Below are 10,756 nucleotides of genomic sequence, written 5' to 3'. Positions count from 1 at the left end.
ACCCCAACTTAGAAGATGAAAGAGAAAGTCCTCCCTCCCCGAAGCCCTACGGTAATAGGGGTGAGGCGTGGGGTTTGTCGCTTTACGACCCGGGGGGGGGGGGGCGGGAAGGCATTGATGGCCGGAATGTTGTTCAGATGGAGGAGGGCAAGGGTGCCACTCGCTTCCACGCTTCCTAAAATGTGTTTATTTAACCTTTGCGTGTGTGTTGGGGGGGAAGGGATCGGCGTTTCGGCTTTCGGGAAAGTCCTCGCCCCCGTCTTGCACATCTGTGAATTGTCTTCTCAGGAAATGACAATTAGGGTCCACATTTGGTGCGGAACTAGTCCTTGAGAAATTTACGCTAAAAGAATGACCTTTGGGAAGCATTTACTCACGCAGGTTCAGGTTTCTTTGCATCCCTCTTTCCAGATCACATCGATTTCACCCACCCACTCCCCGGTCGGTCCCCCCCCGCCCCGCCCCAGCTTTACTTAAGCATTTAATTTTCCCGGAGGGCGCTCTTGGCAGGGGGTTTGTGCATGTACGCGGTGGGGACCTGATAGAAGCCAAAAATTATTCGCCCGACATCTTGCCAAGTCTTGTTAGGGAGAATTACGCACTGAGGCGAGGAAATTAGGGGATGCGCCCCGAGGCGGCCTCGAGGACAACGGGGTCGAGTCTTCCACTCCAGGTCTGGCGTGGAAGCCCTCCTGCTCCGGCGCCCGGCCTTCCCAGCCCTCCTGCCCCTCCGTCTTTGTTCCCTGCGGAGCAAAGAGTTGCTGCTCTCTCCTCTGGCCCCCCAGGGCCACCTCCACTCCCCCACCGGCCTCGCTCCGTAGGGGCCTCCATCTCCGAGACCTTGGAGCCGCGCGCCCCTCTCCCTGTGCTCCGAAGCTCCCCGGCGGCCCGGCTAAGGTCTGGTCGGCGGTGGGGGGCGCAGCTTATCCAGGGCATCTTTCCTTTTGTCTTGCACCAACATGACTCAGTTCGGCGTTGTTGTGATCCTGCAGTGATATTTTATTCAAAATGGATTTTTTTGCATAGATTTTAATTTTTTTTTAAGCACTGCATTAAAATATTCGGATTACTGGCTTTTTGGCGCCGCTTTAAATTTTGCGTCTGAGTGCCCACCCTGGTTCTGTGCCCGGAAGGGGCCACGACTTCGGACCTACCGAGGCCGCAAGAGCGCTGGATCTTGGGCGCCGGGCACTCAGGTGGCAGGTCAGCGGCCAAAGGCTATCTGCTTGGCCTCCCGGTGAAAGAGGTTTATACTCCCTCCCGGGGGCCAAAGGGACCTCCCTCCTGCGGCTGAGGTGGGTCTGAGGCTGTAAGGATTCGCTCTCGCTAGCAGCCGGAGTGTGCCTTTCCCCAGGAGTCGCCAAGCAAAGGTGTCGCGGCCCGACTCTCCGAGAGGGCGGCACAGGAATCCGACCCCTGTCAGGCCCGCGGTTAGGGAGCCTTTCCACCCAGGGAAACATCGAGTCCTTTTCTGGGGCTTTGGCAGGACATTTCTTGGAGGAGTCGGAGGCAGGCCTGGGTGGTTTCACACGTGTCCCAGGATCTGGGGAGACGTTCCTGGGCCGCCCTGGCCGCGCTCTTGCTAGTCTTTGTCTCCCAAACGCTGGGTGCGCCTCTCTGCCCGCTAGACCCGGGCCCAGTGTTCACGTGGCCGGTAAATAACAGCCAAATGGGGGAGGAGGGATTGCCCACGAAACAAAGAGTTGCTTTCTGCACCTGACAGTAATCCATGGGGCGAAACCCGTAAATCCCGCAGGCGATTCACACGGAAGGGGCGTGGGCGGGCGCGTGTGAGTGTGTGTGTGTCCACGTGCGCGCACCCGCGTCTGCGCGCCTGCGCGCCCGAGCCCTGGGGAGGGGGTAGCAACTTCCGACTTCACGTGCTTATGAGCCGCTGTAGCTGAGAATGTGAATTCTTGATTTTTGAAAGAGATTAATTTAAAAAACACTTCCGTCCCCTCCCCGTGAATTAGCCTTCCGTTGTGTGGATTTCAACAATCGAGATTTAAATTACCTTATTTAAATTACCTTATTATCCGGATCCTATGTAACCTCCCTGGATAATTTTTTTGTATTTTGAGTGTGTGGGCTATCAGGCCTTCGGTTCAATCAATGCGATGTCAGGGCTACTCGTTACCGACTATAGACGTGATAAAACTTCACCTCCAATTAGTCTGCAGGCTGGGGGTGGGAAATATAACCAGTTCCAAGAGGAACTTTGTGGAACAGCTTGTCAATGAGTAGATTCTAGAGAAAACAAACGCATTTGGTAGGAAGAGGTTATTTGAATGTCATTTCAAAGTTAATTTAATTAACAAAGGCATATCTGCAGGAATTGGGGTGGGATTGCCCAAGGAGAGGTATTTTATTTATATTCAGCAGGAAACCTCAGGGTGAAAATACTTTAAAAATTCATTGTGACATATAAATCCAACCTCTCCTTCATCAGACAGTCCTTAAAAAAAAATAGACCGACCTTATTAGTCACTGTCAGGCTCCAGCAAAACTCTTGGTCTTGTGTTAAGCACATTTCTTTCCAATTAGGGAGTTGTCTGATCTGGGAATTTAAAGCCCAGAGTAGACTCCCCAGAGAATCATGGCTTCTATTCTGGTTTTGATGCCAACCTCTGACTCACTGCACTGTCCCAAGGTGCCTGCATAAAACTTGCCTGAAAAATCATTAATGAATTAATCAAGGTGGTGACGGAAAGAGAGGTCCTGTGGATTCCCCTTTCCTGATCTTTCCTGGACAAAGAGGAGGTCTTGCTCATTACTGTGAACTGGAACAGAAATGGACCATTTTGTATGTACCTGTTGGCTTGGTAGACCAGCTGATTGGGAAATTTTGCCTGTGATAGTGGGAATGTTAAAAAAAAAAAAACAAAAAACTGGGAGGCCATTTCAGGCTACTCAAAGCAAACTAGAAGACTGTGCCTACACAGTGTGCTTTTGGTAGCATTTATAAATGGAATTGAAAAAAGTCTGTCATTTCCTGCCCACCTCTGCCCATTAAATCAGGACTCAAAAGATGGAAAGTCTTTAACAGTTAGATGGAAGTTCACCAGAAAACTCAAAAAGATAGCCTGAAGGTGTTTTTAGTCCTGATGTTCTCACAGATCTGTTCAGTTGCCTCCCTTTATTCCCTGTGCATGATACAATGTGGTTGGTGTCCTTGTTGCTGTTAGGTGCCCTCCAGTCAGTTCTGACTCAGAGCGACCCCGTGTACAACAGAACCAAGCTCTGCCCAGTGCTGCACCATTCTCATGATCGTTGTTATGCTTGAGCTCGTTGTTGTAACCACTGTGTCAATCCATCTCATTGAGGGTCTTCCTCTTTATTGCTGACCCTCTACTTTACCAAGCATGATGTCCTTCTTCAAGGACTGGTCCCTCCTGATAACATGTCCAAAGTATGTGAGACAAAGTCTCACAATCCTCTCTTCTAAGGAGTGATTCTGGTTTTACTTCTTCAAGACAGATTTGTTCGTTATTTTGGCAGCCCATGGTATAGTCAACATTCTTCGCCAACACCATAATTCAAAGGTGTCATTTATTCTTCGGTCTTCCTTATTCATGGTCCAGCTTTTGCATGCATCTTAGGCGATCGAAAACACCATGGCTTAGGTCAGGGCACCTTAGTCTTCAAGGTGACATCTTTGCTTTTGAACACTTTAAAGAGGTCTTTTGCAGCAGATTTGCCCAATGCAATGCATCATTTGATTTCTTGACACTGTTTCCATGGGTGTTGATTGTGGATCCAACTAAAAGGAAATCCTTGATGACTTCAGTCTTCTCTCTGTTTATCATGATGTTGATTATTTGTACAGTTGTGAAGATTTTTGTTTTCTTTATGTTGAGGTATAATCCATATTGAAGACTGTGGTCTTTGATCTTCATCAGTAAGTACTTCAAGTCCTCTTTACTTTCAGCAAGCAAGGTTGTGTCATCTGCATAACGCAGGTTGTTAATGAGTCTTCCTCCAATCCTGATGCCCCTTTCTTCTTCATATAGTCCAGTTTCTCATATTATTTGCTCAGCATATAGATTGAATAAGTATAGTGAAAGGATACAATCCTGACACACACTTTTCCTCACTTTAAATCACGAAGTGTCCCCTCATTCTCATCAAAGGACTGTCTCTTGATCTAGGTACAGGTTTCTCATGAGCACAATTAAGTGTTCTGGAATTCCCATTCTTCACGAAATGTCCATAATTTGTTATGCTCCACACAGTCAAATGGCTTTGCGTAGTCAATAAATGATACAATAGCACTTGCTAATGATTTAAAATGCTAGAATTGTTAACCCAAGGTGTCTGCAGAAAGATTTTAATGCATTATTTCATTTACTACTTTCTTTGAAAACTACTCCATCTAGGCTCTGCCACCATCTAGCTTAAATGCCTTTGTACAAGATAATCTCCCTTCATCTCCGTTTCTTCATCAGTGAAATGAAGAGTTTAAGCAGGGCAGTTTTTCAGGTCTGGTCCATCTCCAAACCTATATGACCCTAAGTAGGCGTGCTCTCTGTCAATCAAGGGCTCAGGCTTCACCTGCCTGCTCATTGCTCCCTCCCCAAAGCCACGAGCACAAATGCCACGCCATAAGGGACAATCTCTAGCTCCTTTTCTGTCCCTCCTTTAGAATACCAGCTCATGGAAAGTGAAGTTCATAGCTTTTATTGACATGCTTCTCAAGTGCAATTTGATAGAACTTCAGGTTTTCAAAACTAAATTTCGGAAACAAATACTTCTCCAAGTAGGAGATAAAAATGGGCTTGGCCTTTTTTCATGTGACTCTGGCTATGAATATTTTTCACATTCATTTGTTCATTCGTCTATTCATTCAACAAACAAGGTAAACTCAGTGGAAGAGAAAACTTATTTGAAACACTGAGTGCACCTTCAAAGCGTTTATAATCTGATCAGTCTAGACAAGGCGTGAATGTCACCGGGAGCTACTGCAGAGCAGGGTACCATTAGCAAAGAACAAACAAAACGCCAGGGGATTCAGAAGAGAAAAGGATCAGAAAGTGTTGTGGGATTAGGGGTGGAAGAAAAAGGCCATCACGGACAAAATGAGTTTCATCTGCTTAAATGTTATCCTTGAGTTCTCTTAACCCACTGCTGTCCAGTCAATTCTGACTCATAGCAACCCTATAGGACAGAGTACAACACCCCGATACGGTTTTCAAGCAGCAACTGGTAGATTCGAACTGCCAACCTTTTGGTTAGCAACCGAGGTCTTAACCACTGCAGGGACCCTTTAAAAACAAACAACTTCTATCCCACCTCTGACATTCATTCTGCTCTTGTGCCTTTACATTATTTTCCGGTCATTTGTTAACATCTCTCTTCCCCAGTGGGTTAGCTGCCAAAAATAGATGAGCAATTGGTCTGAAGCTACAAAGGAGCCAAGATGATATAAAGGCCTGTAGAAATCTGTGCCATAGCAGTGAGCTGACCTAGAAGGGAGGTGACCTAGGTGTGGGCCTGACTCTTTCTTTATCATCTTAAGCAAGCCAGTTGTTCCATACCTTAGTTTTACCATCTTGTGAAACTGGGAAGAATAATGTTAACATCATTATAGCCTTTTTTTCAGGGTAACCAAATGTCTAAATCACTTTTCCAAGGATCCGGTGGTGAACATGCTTTCCAAACCAGATGGAGCACGAGGTCAGAAAGATTTCTTTGGGACTCGTGAAATCATTTATAGAAACATTCTTACCAAGAAGTAAACATTAAATGGCATTTATTTATGTATTTAATAAATTTTCTTCTGTCGAAAGCAGTACAACAACCTGAAATCAATACTGTCAGAGAAAATCTGGAATTTTGGAGCATTTGTTATTTTTTTCCACTTTGAGAAACGATGAAGGAGACCTAGTTAAAGATGTTCCCTATCATGCCACCTGCTGGCTGCCTCAGACCCGGTCCACATTACCCGCTGATGTCTGCTCACTCCTTCTGCAGAGAGTTGTGGGCACAGTCCTTCCTGTAAACAAGGGGGACACATGTCCAGACCCCTCAGATGTTTTAGCTGCTGTTCTCTTCCACATCTTGGCCTCACTGAGGGCCTTTTGCCTAGTTATGGCTAGTTAATTCTCACTGTGCCCCTGGGTGGTGCAAATGATTAACTTGCTCAGAGTCCCCCCTGGTGATCTACTTTAGAAAAACCAGCCATTGAAAACCCTATTGAGCACAGTTCTACTCTCGATACAGGTGGGGCCACCATGACATGGAATCAACTTGACGGCAACTGGTAATTCTCACTGTACCTGTGTCACAGCTTGGCCAGGTGCTGGGCAGTGCAAAGAGAAATGTCAGAGCTCGAGGCCTGGTCTTTGGTTGGGATGATGATCAAGTCCCATGTAGCTGATCAGTGGCTTTAGAAACCCGGAAATCCTTTTGTTGTTGTTGTTGTTAGGTGCCATTGAGTAGGTTCTGACTCGGAGTGACCCTATGTACAACAGAACAAAATACTCCCTGGTCCGGCGTCATCCTCACGATCGTTGTTATGCTTGAGCGCCTTGTTGCAGCCACTGTGTCATCCACTCATTGAGGATCTTCCTCTTTTTCACTGACCCTCTACTTTACCAAGCATGATGTCCTTCTCCAGGGACTGTTGCCTCCCGATAACATGTCCAAAGTATGTGAGACAAAATCTCTCATTCCTCACTTCTAAGGAGCATTCCGGCTGTACTTCTTCTAAGACAACTTTGTTCGTTCTTTTGGAAGTCCATGGTCTATTCAACATTCTTCACCAACACGTAATTCAAAGGCATCAATTCTCCTTCAGTCTTCCTCATACGTTGTTCAGCCTTCACGTGCATGTGAGGCAACTGAAGACACCAAGGCTTAGGTCAGGCACACCTTACTCCTTAAAGTGACATCTTTGCATTTGAACACTTTAAAGAGGTCTTTTGCAGCAGGTTTGCCCAGTGCAGTGCATCGTTTGATTTCCTGACTGCTGCTTCCATGGACGTTGATTATGGATCCAAGTAAAATGAAATGCTTTACAACTTCAGTATTTTCTCCATTTATCTTGATGTTGTCAGATAGACAGACGGAAGAGGCCCAGAGCCAACCATTTCTAAATGAAAATATCCACCTTTAATGAAAAATTTTATAGCAAAATGAAAAAGGCATTTGATACATTCGATACTGCATGAGATGGATCACCTCACTTTGGTTGAAATGATGGTTTTCTGAAATCAGAGCATGAATAGTCTCACCCAGCTGGATGGAATACTTAGATTACCAACCGGGGAAGGGAACAAAAGGGGAGTAAAAGGAATCGCCCCAGGCTTCTCAGTGGGGCTGCCTTCTGAGAAGGCTCCCATAGAATGGTAGCCCTGCTGGCTCATGCAACCCCAGCCCCACATTTACCTTGATGACCCCGCACCTCTGAGAGTTTAAATATCTCCTCTATGTAATCCAATCTTCTATATAATCCAGTCTTTGGGTTTTTATTTGTAATTATTTGAGCTATCTACAATCAGTATACAAAAAGAATACAGCAAAACATCCTAACCCCCCCCAACCCCCCCCCCAAAAGAATAGTAGTCTCTTTCTACCTTTTCAGTTAGAATTAGCATAACAATCCACAGGGGTTTACCACTGAGGAAGACACCTAGGGTCCTCTTCACACAGTGGGTAATTACATCCTGTTATTTATCCTATTTATTAGAGGCTAACTATAGGGTCGCTATGATTCTGAATCCACTCGAAGGCAGTGGGTAATTACCACCCAGGCAATTACCTTTTTAATCTAATATGTATTCTCTGTCTTTTTTCCCAGACTCAGAGTTGTGTCTCCTCTACTTTGCAATATCGAAAACTCCCTACCAAGTAACAAGGTAACACAGACTGTCTTCTCTTCTAGGTGACCAGGGTCCTTGAGTCTGAGTCCTATCTACTTCAGTCCTGGGTTTAGTTTGGTGCGTTGAGAACCGGCAGAGGCTTTGGAGCTGTTTAGCAGCTGGGAAACTCTGGGTAAGTTCTGACCTTCACTTTCACATCTTCCCAGTGGGACTGCTACTAACACCTAGACTGATTGCTGGGAACGTTAGTCAACAAATTCTCTTTTTGACAGACATTTTTTTAAAGAAGCTGAGAGGTGACGTTTCTAGTTTATCCATTATTCTCTGCATGGAGGTGCAGTTGGCACAACTTCAGATATGTTGATGAGCACAGCCAGGTTCCCTTGTCATCAGGCCAGGCTGCTCAGTGGGCCTACCTGTTTGCCCAGGTATTTGTCCAGTTGTTTACCTAGCAATCAAGGCAACATACAAGACTCCTGGATTCTTTCTGCTGCTTCCCATTATCCTGGGCTATTCAACACCACATCTTCTCAGGCTCCTTCATGTCTCCAGCCCACCCTGTATTTGTCCAGGCATGAATCTCATGGTATCTATGAAAATTTGTGACCATCCCAGCAGAAAAAATAATCATTCTTCTAGTTTTCTCTAACCCATTCTGCCTTTCACTCATTTATTTCTCACTGTTTTCTGCACAGTGCTGGTCTTTCCACCATGTTGTCTGAGACATTTCATTGATTCAGTAGGAGCCTCCAGTTACCTTACTGGGGGAGCTATCCCAGAGGTCATGGAGCAGACAGGCTTTCAGACCAAATTAAGGTGCTTCGATCACAAGATTTATTGAATCAGTATATTGAATCAATGTAAAACACCCAATGAGAAACGAAGGAGAGGACGAGAGGACGCAAGGAGGTTTGCATACTTAGTTTTAGAGTACAAGTGAGTAGAAGAATCTGAATCCTCAGTGTTCTCATGTTGTGCCTTTCTCTGGGCCACATCAACCTTCCCTGCTGATGGCATAGTGTATTGCCCCAGAGGGGAAGTGCCTGAAGCCAGAAAGAAGAAGGAGCAAGTGTACCTGGCCAGTACCTAGCTTGCTGAACAGCCCTGTGTTTTAACTGTTTCTAGGCAGAGCACATGTGGGGACAGAATTGAACCACATTGGTGTCACCAATGGGTGGCTGATTGAAGGATGACATAGTTGTTATCCTAGAGGCGGCATGATTCATACCTCTGGCTTGGTCCTCCCAGCCTTTTCTGTCTGGAAGTAATGCTCTCATTTGTTTCATCTCTTCTATGTTCAATACTCACACGCTAGGTTGACTTTTCTATGACTAACATGCCTCATAAGCTACTGGCTTCTATATGTAGTTTTTCTTATTTTCAGTAGCAGAAGTTGTTGTTGTTAGCTGTCGTCGAGTTGACACCTAATTCATGGTGACCCCACGCACAACGGGATTGGATTGTTGAGATCCTTGGGGCTTTCGCCGGCTGATCTTTGGAAGTAGAGTGCCAGGCCATTCTTCCTAGTCTGTCTTAGCCTGCAAGCTCTGCTGAAACCTGTTCAGCATCACAGCAACACAAAGGCCTCCACTGACGAACGGAGTAGTGGCCGCACAGGAGATGCATTGGTTGGGAATCAAGCCTGGCAAGAATTCTACCTCTGAACCACCATTGCCCTCAAAGAGCAGAATTAAATATTCTGAAATATCGCAGCAATTTCACGTCACAACCTGTGTCCATATTATCCACCCAGCAGCACTCTAAAGGTCTGTTCTTGGATGTAGACAAAACTCTTACAATTGTCAGGCCAGAACTAGACATGGGATACTTAGAACAGGGATCTGTTACCTTATTATCATGACTCTGCTGTTGGGGAAAATGCCAGGAAGGCCCTCGGCCCACTACCCAGCCTCTCTACCCCATTCGGGCTTCTTGTGTTCCTTCACATTGTCTGCAGGACTCAGCTGCTCCGCAACACCATCACTGCTGCTGGCTTCTCTGGCTGCCGTTTCCTGCTCCTTTTATCTGGTTTTGATGTTTGCTGCCTGGGTACGCAGGGCCACAGCTCACTCTCTGGAGAGATCCATCCAGGCACTCAGCCTCCACCTAGTACACCCTGGCCAAATACCTATAGGCTCCCTGGGCTCTGCCAACAGTCCAAGAGCTTAAGGGCCTTTCCAATCCTACCCCTAAGCAGGCAGATTTAATCCTTTCGTGTGCTTCCCGGGAACTTCTGACCAAACTAGCTGCTTCTGCTCAGCCGAAGAACACAAAGGTGGTCACACTGAAATGAGCTTATATATGTAGATGGCACATACATATGGCGAAACCCTGGTGGCCTGGCGGTTAAGCGCTACGGCTACTAACCAAAGGGTCCGCAGTTCGAATCCGCCAGGCGCTCCTTGGAGACTCCATGGGGCAGCTCTACTCTGTCCTATAGGGTTGCTATGAGTCGGAATTGACTCGAGGGCGCTGGGTTTGGTTTTTGGTATGTAGATGGCTGTTCACAGCAGAACCCAAGCTAAAGGAGGTACTTCCTGGCTGGAGGCATAAACACCACATATATATTTTTTTACCTTTCAGAAGGGATATTTTTCAAGGTTCTAATGCAGTGTGGCCAGAATATATTCTTTTCTAGAATATTAGGTCAGGCAGAAGTTTTTCCTTCTTCTGTACTACATATGTGAGTAAAAATGGAATAACCCAAGCATACCATTAAATATTTTACATATATGCCAGTATATGCCATTCTAGAACAGACTTTTTTCCCCTGGAGTATTTGAAGACAGAGAGCAACTTATCTATCTTTGGTTGATGTGGGATTCAGCTGTGACTTATGGCAGTATCTTCACACCCTTTGGATTGGGTAAAACAAAGAAATAATTTCTAAAAATTATCCTGATGATCTACTTGGAATTTATCATGTTTGAAGAATT

Source organism: Elephas maximus, chromosome 22, assembly GCF_024166365.1.
Source record: "Elephas maximus indicus isolate mEleMax1 chromosome 22, mEleMax1 primary haplotype, whole genome shotgun sequence".
Taxonomy (NCBI): Eukaryota; Metazoa; Chordata; class Mammalia; order Proboscidea; family Elephantidae; genus Elephas; species Elephas maximus.
The sequence above is the reverse complement of the archived record's forward strand: the minus strand, read 5'-3'. Positions refer to the sequence as shown.